The sequence below is a fragment of the Quercus suber genome, unplaced genomic scaffold (assembly GCF_002906115.3).
Source record: "Quercus suber isolate HL8 unplaced genomic scaffold, Cork oak 2.0 scaffold_376, whole genome shotgun sequence".
NCBI classification, from domain to species: domain Eukaryota; kingdom Viridiplantae; phylum Streptophyta; class Magnoliopsida; order Fagales; family Fagaceae; genus Quercus; species Quercus suber.
Genome location: NW_027069828.1, coordinates 494,836 through 511,795, shown reverse-complemented (window position 1 = coordinate 511,795; position 16,960 = coordinate 494,836). Strand labels below are relative to the sequence as shown.

Below are 16,960 nucleotides of genomic sequence, written 5' to 3'. Positions count from 1 at the left end.
TTTTGGCTTGTTATACAAAAGACAAAAGTTGAATAAACCAAAAAGCAGTGTATAGACCAGAGAAGATATAGACCAGTGTGTAATATTTTATGACCGAGTTTTTTGTTATAGATATAGTGAGTGTCAAAAACATAACAATAGATTTAATTGGCCAAAGCAATAAAAAGGGAACTTTTTTTTTTGAGAAAGAAAAGGGAACTTTATTGCTAAGGATTCATCTGATTTTTAATTGGCAAGTACCCCTTACTATATATTCTATGACCGGGTTTTTTGATATAGATATAGCAAGGGTCAAAAGCATAACGTTTCCCCTTGACCCTTGCACGCAGTAGCTATTTTCAAAAACGTTTGCTTTGTCATTTTTCACTTCTTTTGAGAATACATATGTTTTTATATATTATATTTCTGGATAAAAAGAAAGTATTATTCTGAGAAGCTTTATATCCGATAAGTTATGTAGGTTTGTAAGGATAATCAGTAAGGTAGTTGGGTTGTTGTATCTTAGGGGTGGTATGCATAATACTGTTAATCTATTACACCAAAAATCTCATAAACGATGTATCATCTCAAGATAATGACATGATTCATACCTCAACTCTGCCATCTAAAAACTTATGAATTAACAGTAAATTATTTTCATGTTATGAGATAACTTTAGATTAGTGCTATATTTACAAATTATTTTACAATATTTTTACAAACTATTGATGTGACAAATTCTTATTAGTTCTAATACGAGTCCACCATTAACATCACATTTATGTTTATCAATGATTATATGAAAATAATTAAATCCACATCAGCAGTTTGTAAAAATATTGTAAAATAATTTGTGTAGGTAACATTACTCATAATTTTAAAGCATCATGGACATAATATCTCTCAACCGTTTTATAATTTTATGGTAAATTCTAATTTATGTGATATATAATTATTTAATAGATATTTTGAAGATTATTTATTTATCAATTCCCCGAACTTAATCTTACATATAAGATGAAATGTCTTCAAGTTAGAAGCGTATATGGTTTAAAAAATCGGATTGGACAAAACCAAAAAAGAAAGAAAGAAATAAAGAAAGAAAACTCAATTAAATTAACACACTACCAATATTCCATTTATTTTAGAGTGTACAAAGCCACAAACCCAAACACCAATCAGAAGATGTTTTGCACCAAAGGAAATTGTGGAGAGAGAAAGAGAAAACGCACTAAGCGTTGTGGAACATAAGAGAAAAATCAAAGGAACATACGAATAACAAACTTAACACAAGTGGGATGAATCTTGAATGCAGAACAAACTGCCATGCATGAAAGCCCTATTTACGAGCCATGCCCGGTTCAGGAATTGGAGCTGCTCCGTTTGGGTTCATTATCGTTTCATAGGCTTTTCTCCAACCTTTATATATGACACCCATCACAAGAACAAAAACACAAAAAAGAGATTAAAAATAATGAATAATAGATCATGTTTGATTATTATTAAAAGCTTGTGTTGGAATATTTTTTAAAGATTAAAATATATATTTTTTTTAGTAATGCTACAAACACAATATTTTTTTACAAACTGTTGATGTGATGAGTGACTATTAGTAAATAAAAAAATGATGTTAATGGTGGACCCCGATGAGAACTAGTATAAATTTGCCGTATCAATAAGTTGTAAAAATATTGTAAAATAATTTGTGGACTCTATTTTGTTAAATATATTGATTTAAGTGATTTAATAGAAATTAGTTTTCTTTCTTTGATGTCTTTCTTATTATGAGTTGGCTAAATCAATGCCTATTGATTAGCAGCATTTTCCATAGTTTGGACTTTGGAGCCTTTAAAACTAATTGAATATTTTCCTTATTAAATCTTTTACCTTGCCATCAATAGTAGCTTATCACCCATAATTTATTGTGAAATTAATGTGAAAATGTTGTAGATTTAGCATTTTTTTATTTGATCTATAAGAAATTGATATCTCAACAATTGTGAAAATATTGTAATAACAACAAGTATTACAACATTTTCACAAAGCATTTATTTTCGAATGTGGTTGGTCACAATCTCATATTTTATTATTTTATTCAACCTATAAGAAATTGACACTTCAATAATTATGAAAATATTGTAAAATTTACTGTTTCAGTATAACAATTCCATGCCAACTCATATAAATATTTAAAAGAAAAAAAAAAAAAGCACAAACCGAAATGGTGTGATTGAAAGAAAAAAATAAGGCAAAATACAAAACGGTGAGTTTTGCTCACCAATTGACAAAACTAAATTTTTGCTTTTACTGGGTTGGTTTTAAAGGTGCATTTGGTAGTTAAAGTTTTTACAACAAATTTTCGATGGTAAATTATCCATGATTCTAATTTGAACTTACCATTAAATTTTTTTTTTCTACTAATATTAGCAATAATAACTTGCCACTTAAAATTTATTGTAAAAATAATGTAGACATAATATTTTTTAACATTTAACATTAAAAAATTTTCTTTCTCACCCAAGTTCACCTTTTGGCTTGTTATACAAAAGACAAAAGTTGAATAAACCAAAAAGCAGTGTATAGACCAGAGAAGATATAGACCAGTGTGTAATATTTTACGACCGAGTTTTTTGTTATAGATATAGCGAGTGTCAAAAACATAACAATAGATTTAATTGGCCAAAGCAATAAAAAGGGAACTTTATTGCTAAGGATTCATCTGATTTTTAATTGGCAAGTACCCCTTACTATATATATATATATATATATATAGACGAGTGGATAATATATTCTATGACCGGGTTTTTTGATATAGATATAGCAAGGGTCAAAAGCATAAATGTTTCCCCTTGACCCTTGCACGCAGTAGCTATTTTCAAAAACGTTTGCTTTGTCATTTTTCACTTCTTTTGAGAATACATATGTTTTTTATATATTATATTTCTGGATAAAAAGAAAGTATTATTTTGAGAAGCTTTAAATCCGATAAGTTACGTAGGTTTATAAGGATAATCAGTATGGTAGTTGGGTTGTTGCATCTTAGGGGTGGTATGTACAATACTGTTAATCTATTACACTGAAAATCTCATAAACGATGTATCGCCTTAAGATAATGACATAATTCACACCTCAACTCTGTCATCTAAAAACTTATGAATTAACAGTAAATTATTTTCATGTTATGAGATAACTTTAGAGTAGTGCTATAGTTACAAATTATTTTACAATATTTTTACAAATTATTAATATGACAAATTCTTATTAGTTCTAATATGAGTCCACTACTAATATCACATTTATGTTTATCAATGATTATTTGAAAATTATTAAATTTACATCAGCAGTTTATAAAAATATTGTAAAATAGTTTGTGTAGGTAACATTACTCATAATTTTAAAGCATCATGGACATAATATCTCTCAACCGTTTTATAATTTTATGGTAAATTCTAATTTATGTGATATATAATTATTTAATAGATATTTTGAAGATTATTTATTTATCAATGATTGTTATGAGGGACAGCAGCTTGTAGTTCAGCTGTGCATGTAAACTTATGGCCCAATATGTAGTGTAGCAGCTAGGAAAATGTTAAACTCACGAACTATTTTACCTCCTACTGGATCCATATGACGGTTTTTGAGCTCGCGGTGCTCTTGGCAAAGAGTAAAAAAAAAAAAAAAAAAAAAAAAAAAAAAAAAAAAAAAAAAGGGAACTTTAGATTTAATTGGCCAAAAACATAACAATAGATTTAATTGGCCAAAGCAATAAAAAGGGAACTTTATTGCTAAGGATTCATCTGATTTTTAATTGGCAAGTACCCCTTACTATATATATATATATATATATAGACGAGTGGATAATATATTCTATGACCGGGTTTTTTGATATAGATATAGCAAGGGTCAAAAGCATAAATGTTTCCCCTTGACCCTTGCACGCAGTAGCTATTTTCAAAAACGTTTGCTTTGTCATTTTTCACTTCTTTTGAGAATACATATGTTTTTTATATATTATATTTCTGGAAAAAAAAGAAAGTATTATTTTGAGAAGCTTTAAATCCGATAAGTTATGTAGTAGGTTTATAAGGATAATCAGTAAGGTAGTTGGGTTGTTGCATCTTAGGGGTAGTATGTACAATACTGTTAATCTATTGCACTGAAAATCTCATAAACGATGTATCATCTCAAGATAATGACATAATTCACACCTCAACTCTACCATCTAAAAACTTATGAATTAACAGTAAATTATTTTCATGTTATGAGATAACTTTAGAGTAGTGCTATAGTTACAAATTATTTTACAATATTTTTACAAATTATTAATGTGACAAATTCTTATTAGTTCTAATATGAGTCCACTACTAATATCACATTTCTGTTTATCAATGATTATTTGAAAATTATTAAATTCACATCAGCAGTTTATAAAAATATTGTAAAATAGTTTGTGTAGGTAACATTACCCATATTCAGCAAAAAAAAAAAAAAAAAAGGTAACATTACTCATAATTTTAAAGCATCATGGACATAATATCTCTCAACCGTTTTATAATTTTATGGTAAATTCTAATTTATGTGATATATAATTATTTAATAGATATTTTGAAGATTATTTATTTATCAATGATTGTTATGAGGGACAGCAGCTTGTAGTTCAGCTGTGCATGTAAACTTATGGCCCAATATGTAGTGTAGCAGCTAGGAAAATGTTGAACTCACGAACTATTTTACCTCCTACTGGATCCATATGACGGTTTTTGAGCTCGCGGTGCTCTTGGCAAAGAGCGCAAAAACAGCATAGGTGATGGACACAGCAATCCCCGCAGGGCCCACACGGCTGTTCTGGCAACTCAAAGTGGCGTCTCAGTTTGTTTCGGTACGTGCATGCGTATAAATTTGCGCCCACAATCGGCACCAAAGTGAGAAGCACCAAATAGTTTTGGCCTGCGGTATAAGCAGCTGCATGCAAAAAATAGCAGACAATAAAAAAAATTTATAAGCATATAGAATCACCCCCATGACCATGACTCCATGAGACTGAAACTTTTTGACTTAAATCACAAATGTTCTTTGTTGATGAGATAGCGTATACATGTGTGCGCGCACACACACATATATAAAAGCACCATTAATTTCTCACACATAATACACACTCACAAGTCATGATTTTGAACTTTGAATTCGTGACTTCAAGCTACGTTTTCTCTTGTTTTTTGTGTGTGTATACTATGTGTGTGATAGTGTACTTTTCCCATAATGGCATAATCCCATGCATATATATCATAAAACAATGAGTAGAATTTGCTTACTTGTTCGTCCCTCGTCCACTATCTCAGCATTGCGGGCAAAGGTGAGTGAGGCAGGGACACACGCAGGTAACCCAGCCTTTGGAGAGAGAGAGAGAAAAAAAAGACAATAGAATTTGTTAAAAAGATGTTGAAAGCATTTGAACTTGTAAAACAAACACTATGAATAGATTCCACTACCCGAAAGGCCACCCATTGTATTCTAAACAAAATACAAGCAAAGATTTTCACCCATCTGTTAGTATTTAACCAAAAATTACAGTTAATTTTACCATCAACTAAAATTGAGTTATATGAAACACAACACCTCAAATTCTTCAATATTGAAATTTGCAATTTATGCATGTTGCTCAATTAGAAGTTCAAACAAGATCATATTATAAAGTTTGGGATTTTTTTTATTTAAATAAAATAAAACAGAGGATTCCCTTACAATTGGAACAGTCTTCAAAGCAGCCAAATATTTCGGTGGTCCATTGTCCCCTAGGTGGAGAATTTGATCAGCCATATTTTAGAGATGTAAAGATGTCAGGAAGGAGGTGCAAATTCAGAGCTCTAATATGCCTCTACCTGTTGATCAGTTCTGTTTTATAAAGAGATTGGATATAGTTCTTTTATTCACCGCAGACAAGTCATCGGCCACGTGCCTTTTGTTTTTTTGGAGGATAAATACATATCTGTNTGAGGTGCCTGGCATATATCCCGACACCTCACAAGGAGGCTTGTGAGGTGGGCCCTACTTATAGAATATATAAAATTGTGTTGGATACACTGAGGGGAAAAAAAAAAAAAGAGTTTAAGCATTCATATTTCATATTTTTAAATTATTCTATTTTACCATCTCAAAAACTACTTTATTTATTATATTTTACTATTTTACAATATACTCAACATTTCAACTTTTATTTTACAATACTACATATTAAAATAATATAAATTATACAACAAAATAATAAACAAATTCTCTATCTTTCCTTTCTCTCATTTCTATCTTTGCCTCTATGTCCATCTCTCAACAACCTAGTCACCACCACCATGCCCAGCATGCCACCACTACCCACTGCCCATCAAAATTCCACCGGAACCAAAAACCCAAATTAAAAAAAAAAAAAAAACCCAATAACCCACCAAAAACCTAGCAAACCCATAGCAAAAACAACCCAATCACCACCAAACCACCACCATTGCCCACCACATTAACCCAAACCAATCAATCCAAATCTAACCTAAACCCCATCAGAATCCAACCATCAAAATCCACAGCCCCTCAAACCATCACACCACAACACCCAAAACCATCGGAATGCAAATATCGGAATCTAACCATCAGAATCCATAGCCCTACCACCATCGCACCACAACACCCAAACCATCGGAATCCATAGCCCCGCCACCATCGCACCACAACACCCAAAACCATCGGAATCCATAGCCCCTCAAACCATCCACACACCACAACCCACCGTTGGACCCACGCCAGAAAAATCACAGCCCATCATCGCTGAACTTGGGCAGCCCATCATCAGAGGCGAGGTTGAGTGCCTCCATCAGAGGACCATGCCGTTGAACCACCAAGCCCACGGCACCACCAAATTCACGCTACCACTAGACCCACACTGGACAGTGGTACCCAGTGGAACTTCACAGCTTAAACATCAATCAATATAAGCCACTGTGAGAGAGAGAGAGATGTGAGACGAGAGAGAGGCCAGGATAGAGATGTGATGAGAGAGGAAGTGGCAGATACATTAAATACATGGGAATAAAAAAATATTATTTTGTTTTACAATTGTACTACAGTACTGTCACAAATTTGTAACGGTATTGTAGCCAAATTTGTGACGGTACTGTAGCACAATTGTAAAATTTTTTAGGATACAAGACCGGGTAATGCTGTGTTTTTGTGTCTTGATGGTAAAACATATCTACATGTGGCATATAGCATTGTGGGTGTGAATGCTCTAAGGTTATTCGACTTAAGGGAGAGCTGAAGAAAAAGAAATTGGTTGAAGGCAAGTGAATTGCATTTATTGTGATTTGATGTAAAGACTGTGAAAGGAAGAAAAGAATGAAAAGATGAAGAAATAAAAGGAGAGGACATTCGGCCAGTGAGTAAGAAGAGAAGTCCTAGTGAGTGAGACTGAGGACAGTGCAGTCTTGGAGAACTACGTGCATGAGAGCAAGCAAAAGAGAAGAGAAAAATATAGAGAGCAAGAGAAAATTGTGAGAGATACACAGTGAGGAAGAGAGCAGTGAGTGAAAAGAAAAAGTGAGTTTTTTTTTTCTTTGCTCAAGTTGTATATCTAAGTGTTGTAATCTCTATTTAATATAGTGAAATTATTCAGAGTTTTTCCCGTTGTTTTTTCCTTCAAGTAGAAAGGGTTTCCACGTAAATATTTGTGTTCTTGTGTGGCTGTTCTTGCTAAAATTTATTCCCACTTATATAGAAATTTTTCCAACAATATTTAGAGCGTAGCTAGGATTCTTCACTTGGGGGGCTGAATCATATCTATTTTTACGTTAGTCATAACTTATAACTAATAACTATATTTTATTATTGAAATATATCTAAAACTATGATGATAATGAGGGGAAAAAATAATACTATGAGGAAAACAAATTCATGATATGAGAAAAATATAAAATTTTGTGAAAAAAAAAAATGATGATGATTGAAATAAATAAATGAAATTTGAAGACTAAGAATGAAAAAGAAACACACACAAATTCGAGCAACGCACATTACATTTTACAATTGAAAACAATTTGTATTCTTAGAAAAAATAAAAAGAAAGGCACTTGGAGACTAGGGATTTATTAGGTTTTGGTAAAAGTGTGTGTGTGTGTGTTTTTTTTTTTTGGATGGAGTCCACTTGAGAAACTAACTAAATATTGAATTGTAAAAGCATCTCCAATAGGCTCTTTACAGCCAAATATGGAGAGCAAACACACAAAAAAAACCCTCAACAGCCTCTCCATCTCCAATTTTTTTTTAGATTTACTACAGTAGTTCTCTTAACATGGAGAGCACTGTAGCAATTATTGTAGACCTCTAAACAATATTCTCCCTTAAAATAATACCCAGTTGAATAAAAAAATAATTCTTTCTCTCTCATTCCTTTTCTCTTTTGTTCTTCACTCTCTCTTGCTTCTCTATCTCAATGGTTACAAACTAAAACATATCACAATCAAAACAAAAACACAAAACCCAATTGAAAGATTTGAAGCACAAAAAAAATCTTTCTCATAAGTCTAATGAAATCTGAATAATAAAATAAAACTAGTCAAACCAGAACCAAAAAAAAAAAAAAAAAAAACATGTAGAACGCTGATCTGTGTAGAACGCCAATCTCCACGTCTCTGTCGGTGATCTATGTGTGNGAATTGTAAAAGCATCTCCAATAGGCTCTTTACAGCCAAATATGGAGAGCAAACACACAAAAAAACAAAACCCTCAACAGCCTCTCCATCTCCAATTTTTTTTTAGATTTACTACAGTAGTTCTCTTAACATGGAGAGCACTGTAGCAATTATTGTAGCACCTCTAAACAATATTCTCCCTTAAAATAATACCCAGTTGAATAAAAAAATAATTCTTTCTCTCTCATTCCTTTTCTCTTTTGTTCTTCACTCTCTCTTGCTTCTCTATCTCAATGGTTACAAACTAAAACATATCACAATCAAAACAAAAACACAAAACCCAATTGAAAGATTTGAAGCACAAAAAAAATCTTTCTCATAAGTCTAATGAAATCTGAATAATAAAATAAAACTAGTCAAACCAGAACCAAAAAAAAAAAAAAAAAAAACATGTAGAACGCTGATCTGTGTAGAACGCCAATCTCCACGTCTCTGTCGGTGATCTATGTGTGTATGAGAGAGAATTTGTTTGTGTGAGAGAGAGAAAGAAAGAGAGAGCTTCTTGAATGCTCTGGAGTAGACAAAGTGCTAGAGAAGAAAAGAAAAAAGAAAAGTGAAGATAGCTCCAGATGAAGTGCTAGAGAAGAAAAGAAAAAAGAACAGTGAAGATAGAGATAAGGGAAAGGTGTGGAGGAGAAAAAAGAGGAAAAGAAGAAGAAGAAAAGAAACGTGTAGATGAAAAAAAAAAAAAAAAAGAGATAAGGGAAAAATAAAATAAAGAATAAGAAATTAAAATTGAGAAATGCTACTACAATATTTTCACAATAAATTTTAAGTGGTGGGTTGTCACTAACTAATACTGATGAAAAAAAAATATTTAAATGATGTATTCAAATTAAAATCAGTAATAACTTACCACCTATGATTTATTATGAAAATATTGTAAAATGTTAAGAATGTAACACTTCTCATCAAAATTAGATGAATGAAATAAAATTGAAAAAGAAATATTAAAGAAAGAATGAATAAATAATATTTAAATGGAATAGAGAAAAAGATAGATAGTCTGTTGGAAAGTGTATTTGAAAAAGTAAGTAGGCAAAAGGTAAAATGAACTATTCACTCTCAAATAGTACAAAAATTTAAAGAGGTTGTTGGAGATGCTCTAAATAGCTAAACGCAATCATTGTTAGATTTTAAAGGGAAAAAACATAAAAACTAACAATGGACTAATCTCTATGATATTCATTTTTTAAGGAAAGTCATAAGATTTCATTATCCAAAAACAAAGCAAAACAACAGTACAAAAATTAGCATGAACTGTGAAGATGATGAACGTCCATTGCTAATTGAAACTTTAAAACCTGAGACTATCTTCTATCCAATAGTTTGAAAACTCCAAGTTCTTGGCATGTCATGCAAGTAGGTGAGCCGCTTGGTTATCGTCTCTTTTAGTATGATATGATTTAAACCAAGTGAAGAGTAATCTTGCCTCATGTAATAGGTGGCCTCTGCAACTATGCTAGACCTATCCTTTTCCATTGACAGCATGAAGGCTCTCTAAAATTTTTTGGTAAGGGCCGAATTTATTGTTATACTGTACTATAAGAGGGCTTCAAAAGACTATATGTGCCTTCACACCTAGCCTTAAGGGGTCTGGGTGTTAGTTGTTGATCGTGATTTTGGTTCGTTGTTAAAGTTATGGGGTTGCAAATAGTCTTGGGCAGTGGTGAATTTAGTTTGCAATGGCCCAACTTTATCCAAGTTCAAAAACCTTGCTCCTCTTCCGAGTGAAAACTGTGCTCCTCTTCATTTAAGATATAGGATCTTTCCCAACGTCTTGTATCCTTCTTGTTGTCTTGCATCCAAAATAAAGAAAAGTAGATTTTATTAATTAAATTTAGGACTTTCATACAATTACATTATAGTTACAATGTAAACTTACACTTACATTGTAGTCACACAAAAAGTGACAAATATTATACACATTTGCAAAAAGTGATAAATATTGTATAGATTTTGCAAATTTATATAACATTTGCCACTTTTTGTTTCTCTACAACATAAAACACTATACCGTACAATGTAAAAGAAGAATTTTCCTTAAATTTATTTATTTAGTATTCCGAAAATATAATAACCCGATATTTTCACTTGGGGGTGGGGGGAGGCGAATCATGTCTATTTATACGTTAGTCATAACTCATTACTATATTTTATTATTAAAATATAACTATAACTATGATGATAATGAGGGGAAAAAATATTGCTATGCGGATAACAAATTGGTGATATGAGAAAAATATAAATTTTTGTGAAAAAAATGATGATGAGAGAAATAAATAAATGAAATTTGAAGACTAAGAACGAAAAAGAAACACACACAAATTCAAGAAATGCACATTGCATTTTACAATTGAAAACAAATTGTATTCTTAGAAAAAATAAAAAGAAAGGCACTTGGAGGCTAGGGATTTATTAGATTTTGGTAAAAGTGTGTGTTTTGTTTGGACGGCCCCTCTGAGAAACTAAATAAATATTGGAATTGTAAATGGCTAAATGCAATCATTGTTAGATTTTAAAGAGAAAAAAAAAACATAAAAACTAACAATGGACTGACCTCTATGATAATTTTTTTTTTAAAGGAAAGTCATAAGATTTCATTATCCAAAAATAGAGCAAAACAATAGTAAAAAAATTAGCATGAACTATGAAGATGATGAACATCCATAGCTAATTGGAACTCTAAAACTAGGGACTATTTTCTATCCAATAGTTTAAAAACTTCAAGTTCTTGGCATGTCATGCAAGTCGGTGGGCTGCTTAGTTATCTTTTCTCTCAGTATGATATGATTTAAACTGAGTTAAGAGTAATCTTGCCTCACGTATTAAGTGGCCTATGCAACTATGCTAGACCAATCCTCTTTCATTGACAGCATGAAGGCTTTATAAATTTTTTTGGAGGGGCCAATCACTACATTTTGTAGAAGCCCAATTTATTTTTATACAGTACCATAAGAGGGTTTCAAAAGATTATATGTCCTCCACCCCTGGCCTTAAGGGGTCTGATTAAAAGCCTGATTACTCCCAAAATGAGCTATACATTTAATATTTATTTATAATCTTAATTTTTCACAACAGTTTACTCCCAAAATGTAAAAGTCTGATTAAAAAAAAAAAAAAAAATTATGCTAGACCAATCCTCTTTCATTGACAGCATGAAGGCTTTATAAATTTTTTTGGAGGGGCCAATCACTACATTTTGTAGAAGCCCAATTTATTTTTATACAGTACCATAAGAGGGTTTCAAAAGATTATATGTCCTCCACCCCTGGCCTTAAGGGGTCTGATTAAAAGCCTGATTACTCCCAAAATGAGCTATACATTTAATATTTATTTATAATCTTAATTTTTCACAACAGTTTACTCCCAAAATGTAAAAGTCTGATTAAAAAAAAAAAAAAAAAATTCCCATACGCCGCCATACTTGCAAGCTCAACTTTGATCAGTGATCCAGTCCACACCATTGAAGAACTGACTAGCTGATCTATTTTCAGGGTGGTATCTCTCTCTCTCTGTTCAGTAGCTTTTCTTCAGTTTTAACATTTCAGTTCGTAGAGTTCTGCTTTTTTGTTTTTAGGAAAGAGTAAAGTCCTACTTTATTTTGACATTAATGGTCTATTTGAGAACAATTTATTTAGTTGAAATTGAAAACTTTTTGTTGAAAGTATAAAAAAAAAAAAGTTAAAAACTAGTTAAATAATATAATGAAACTCATAAATAGTATCAAAAAGTGCAATGAGACTCATGAACAGTACTAAAAATAAACTAGCAATCCTAAATAAGGTGCATTTTCATCGCTTCCCAAGCCAACCCTTACATGTTTGGAATCTTTGATGGAGTCAAGTAGTTCATTTTTATGCTTATTTTATTAACTGAATGTTAATTTGTATTATTTTATTGAGCTTGTTTGTGGCATCCTACCATCAGTAGACTAGACTTGCATTTAAACGTTATTATTTTATTAAAGTTGTAGTAGTAAACGGGTTTGCGGGGTTTAACAGGGGTGATCATGGTGTGGTGCATTGCGGTGCGGTGCATTTTTAGACTGTTTTTAGTACTGCATTTTACGGTGTAGTTTAGTTAAAATCATAACTACATTGCACCTTATTTTTATGATCACATGTGCAGTGTGGTGTGGTACGGTTTAGAGTTTAGTTAAAACCATAACCGCACTGCACTGTACCTCATTTTTGCAATCACATGTGCGGTGTGGTGTATAAGATGCGGTTTGAACAGTTTGAAGTCGATATATTTTTCAAATTTTGGGCTTTTCCTACCTAGCCCAAAACTAATTTTTTTTTCCTTAGTTTTGGACCAAGTTTTAAACTATTGAGCTAATTTTTCTTTATTTTGTTTTGGCTTTTCTAGTCAACACTTGCTAGGGTTATCATACTTTTTTTTTTTTTTTGGAAAACTAGGGTTATTAAACTATTAATAATATATTTAATATTACAAATAAATAATTGTTTTGGCTTTTCTAGTCAACACTTGCTAGGGTTATCATACTTTTTTTTTTTTTTTGGAAAACTAGGGTTATTAAACTATTAATAATATATTTAATATTACAAATAAATAAATATATTAATATATAGAAAGGGTGTGGTTTGTGAAGTTTTCTTATTATAAAACTGCAAATCGCATTGCACTATGCAGAGAGGTGTGATGTAGTGCACTGTTACTTGTGGTGCGGTGTGATTTTGCCATTTTGCAGGCGATTTTGGTGTGGTTTGTGTGGTTTGATGAACACCCCTTTACAGCTTGCACTTAGATTTATTATTTTATTTTTTTGGCTTAAATTTGGTAATAATAATATTTATTATTATTTGTTTAATTGATCAGTAGTGTTTGACCACTTAACTTAAGCCATTGTTATAGAGTTGGTTGTCATCATTTTTTAATTAGGGAATTTAGACATTTGATGTCATACAAATATTTTTTTTATTTAGTTCATAATCAATTGTAAATGGTTTTAATGTGATGGCATAATTTTGCTGAGTTGAATTTAATTTATGAAATAAAGTATTTTTTTTACACTTTGGTTTTTTCAATGGAAAATCTTGTGTTAAGATAATTTTTCGTGTTTTCCAGTGTTTGGTAGTGTAAAAAAAAAAATGAATAAAAGGAAAAGTATATTTGGTTAACAAAAAAGTATGACTTATTTTTAGAGATTATTTTCTATTATTTTTTTTTTTTGAAAAAACAATTCTATCTCATAGTAAGTGTAGGGTTAAGATTTGTGGCTCAAGCCCAAAAACAATAAATTTGTAGAGTGTGGATGATAGAGCTAGGTTGATTGTGGAGCTTATAACGGTTGATCACAACATCCCAGTATAAACCAGCATGAATATACACGTAAAGATCAAGTAAGTTCAAGTCCGAAGAGATTTATGATAAATTGAATACAAGTTACAATTCTTAGGGTTACAATAAGGCCTCTCTTTTCTCTTTCACCTCCTTTTTCCTATTTTCTTTTCCTTCTATTAGAAGACCTTCTTCTTTATATAGCATCCTCCCCCATCATCCCCATCGTTCACTTGTTCTTCATCTAGCTCCCTACTTGAGTGCATGTCATGTCATGTATCTCCCTCAGCTTTTTGTGAGTGGCGGTAGCTGAAGTTATAGTGTTCAGGGGTCTTCTCCACATAAATGCGGCCAGAAAAGTTGCTGCAGTGCATTTAATACGGTGGTGACAGCTTTTCCTTTTAGATAGTTCTCCATTCTTCTTATCTCCAGGCGTGTCCAAAGCTTATCTAAACTGCTGAAGTCATTAGTAAGCTCATTCGAACCCCCCAAATATTTATATGACCCAGAATCTTTTCATCTGAGGATAATGATCTCTTCGGAACATTGATGCTCTCTTCAGACAGAGTTTTTTCGTCCCCATGTATCCTTTCACGCGAAGGACCCCTCGACAATTTAGCCTTTTCGGACATACAATAACCTTCATATTGGGTTTTAGGCTCACTACGTATGGTTGGACTTTTCTCCCCACAGTAAGCTAAATAAGGAAAGTTAGGAAATTATTTTTCAACTCATTTAAGGTTGCTACCAAATATAAGAAAATGAGATAGTTTTATTAAAAATAATTTTTGAAAAATGACTCATTTTTAAGAAAGTATTATCGCTGAAATTTGAATACTTAAGAACTTTATCCAACTTAGCTTGGCCCTCCCTTGGAAAAAAATTCTTGGCTCTGCCACAGTTTTGGAAGTAAGTCAAATAATACTAATAACATTGAAACATCCAAACACGTCTCTCTCCACCATATACAAACTACCAATCTCTTAGCTTCTTCTTCTTCTTCTCCTTGTTTTTTTTTTTTGGATGAATAATCATTAAGCTTTTTCAACTCCATCATCAACCACTCTTAACAAACACACTATTTCAAATTAGGGATGGAGCTAGAAATTAGAGTTAGGGGCCGACTTTACTGCTAGGTTGTGTGCATTGACTTTGGCCTTCAACTTTGTTGCTACTTAGCCACTGAGGTTTTTTTTTTTTTTTTTTTTTTTTTTTTTTTTTTGTGTGCGTTGTTGGATAAGAAAAAAAAATTATTTTTAAAGGGTCAAGTTGTTTGTTTTGGGTAAAATTGGTTGATTAGGCTTAATTTTTTTTTAATAGTTTTTACTATTGGTAGTTTTTTTTTTTTGGACTAATTTTTTTAGGCTTGTATATTTTGTTTTAGATTTTAGATCTGTACGGGATAGGGCCTCAGGCCCGGTGGGGCTTGGGCTCTAGGCTTATGATACAATACAAGACCCTGTCTTTATGGACCTATGACCTCAATCTGGACGCGCCTTAAGGCCCAATCTGAGCCTACGAAGGTTACAACGAGACCATCCTGTCTTGAACGTCAAGAGTGAACTCCCCCGATCAATTTTAACTTGGTTAGGATTGTGCTTGCTTAGGGATACAAGATCTCGGCTGCCCGATATTGCCTTGGGGAATATTGCTGCCGAATATCCTTCTGGAGACAAGAACCGGTTCCAATGCATTATCACTGTTTCCAACAGAACATCCACTTAGAAACGATGGAATTGGACCGCCATCCACACGAGTGAGATCAGGAAATCATAACACCTCCACTCATCTCAAGTTATAAATAAGAGAATAGAGTAAGAAGTGGGGGTTGGCAATTCTATGGGGGGGAACTGAGAGAAAGAGTGATTAAACCAAAAGAGAAAGGGGAGCGACTTTGTAAGGTTAGGAGAATGGTTTGCAAAAATAAGAGTGTGCACCTAGGTCTCGAGCATAGGACCCACAATATAAATAGATTATGAGCCCAAGTAAAGGTTGAGCCCGTTAACCATATTTTGGGTACACACAATTGGCACCATCTGTGGGGATCTCCTACGTAGCTGTGATTCTGCCGATACTCACGCAGGGAAATGTCTGAAGGACGATTGAGTAGTTATGCTGAAAGTGGTTCCGGAGATCTTCTCGAGGATCTACTTGGCGAGAAAGAAGGCAAAAGAGACGTGAAGATAGGGAGCAGGAGTAGGAGGAAGAGCAGTCCGGCCTTGGGAAGGGTCGTATCAGACTCATCAGACAATATCAAGCACTTCGAGGTGTGGTCACTTTTATAAGAGGAACAAGGAATGAGGAACTTGACGTTTGTGTAGGTTAGTGAGAGATTTGGAGTTGGAAGCGAGAGGGAGGCGTATGAGGAGGGATTGCGAGGAACGTGCAGAAGGCTCGGCTAGTATGGGTGGATGCTACGAAGAGGGGTCTCATCAATCTGGTTCCCATCGACACTAGGATCGGTCACGGGAATTTGTAGACTATTACTTAATTTCCCCAAAAGGGCGACGAACTCGGAATGCTGCCATAGACGCTATGAGTCGTGCATTACGTAGAACTGCTCGGTCGCCATTTTCGAGGACATTGAACGAGCTCCTATGCCAAGCAGATTCACCCGGCCATCGTTTAACTCTTACGATGGGAAAACAGATCCAGTAGAGCATGTAAGCCATTATATCCAGATGATGTCGTTCCACACTCATAATGATGCATTGATGTGCAAGGTGTTCCCTTCAAGCCATGGGCTAACTGCTCTGAGGTGGTTTAATGGATTGAGGAAAGGTTCTATTCACAGCTTTGCCAAGCTAATCCAGGAGTTGGCATCCAGTTTATGACTTGCAGCTGGGTACCATAGCCGGTTAACGCATTGCTGTCTATGAAAATGGGTGCTGAGGAAACACTCCACAGTTACACTAGCTGGTATTGGGAGTTGTACAATGAGATCG

At 33.0% G+C, this 16,960-nt stretch overlaps 1 long non-coding RNA gene across 1 annotated transcript; it reads right to left on the bottom strand.

The window, feature by feature from the left end:
• Positions 1 to 1,090: 1,090 nt before the first annotated feature.
• Positions 1,091 to 3,655, bottom strand: LOC136062051 (uncharacterized). The gene is made up of 2 exons (XR_010623872.1): positions 3,594 to 3,655; positions 1,091 to 1,398 (listed from the first exon to the last, which is right to left on the bottom strand). It is a non-coding gene; the product is annotated as an uncharacterized LOC136062051 (long non-coding RNA).
• Positions 3,656 to 16,960: the final 13,305 nt, after the last annotated feature.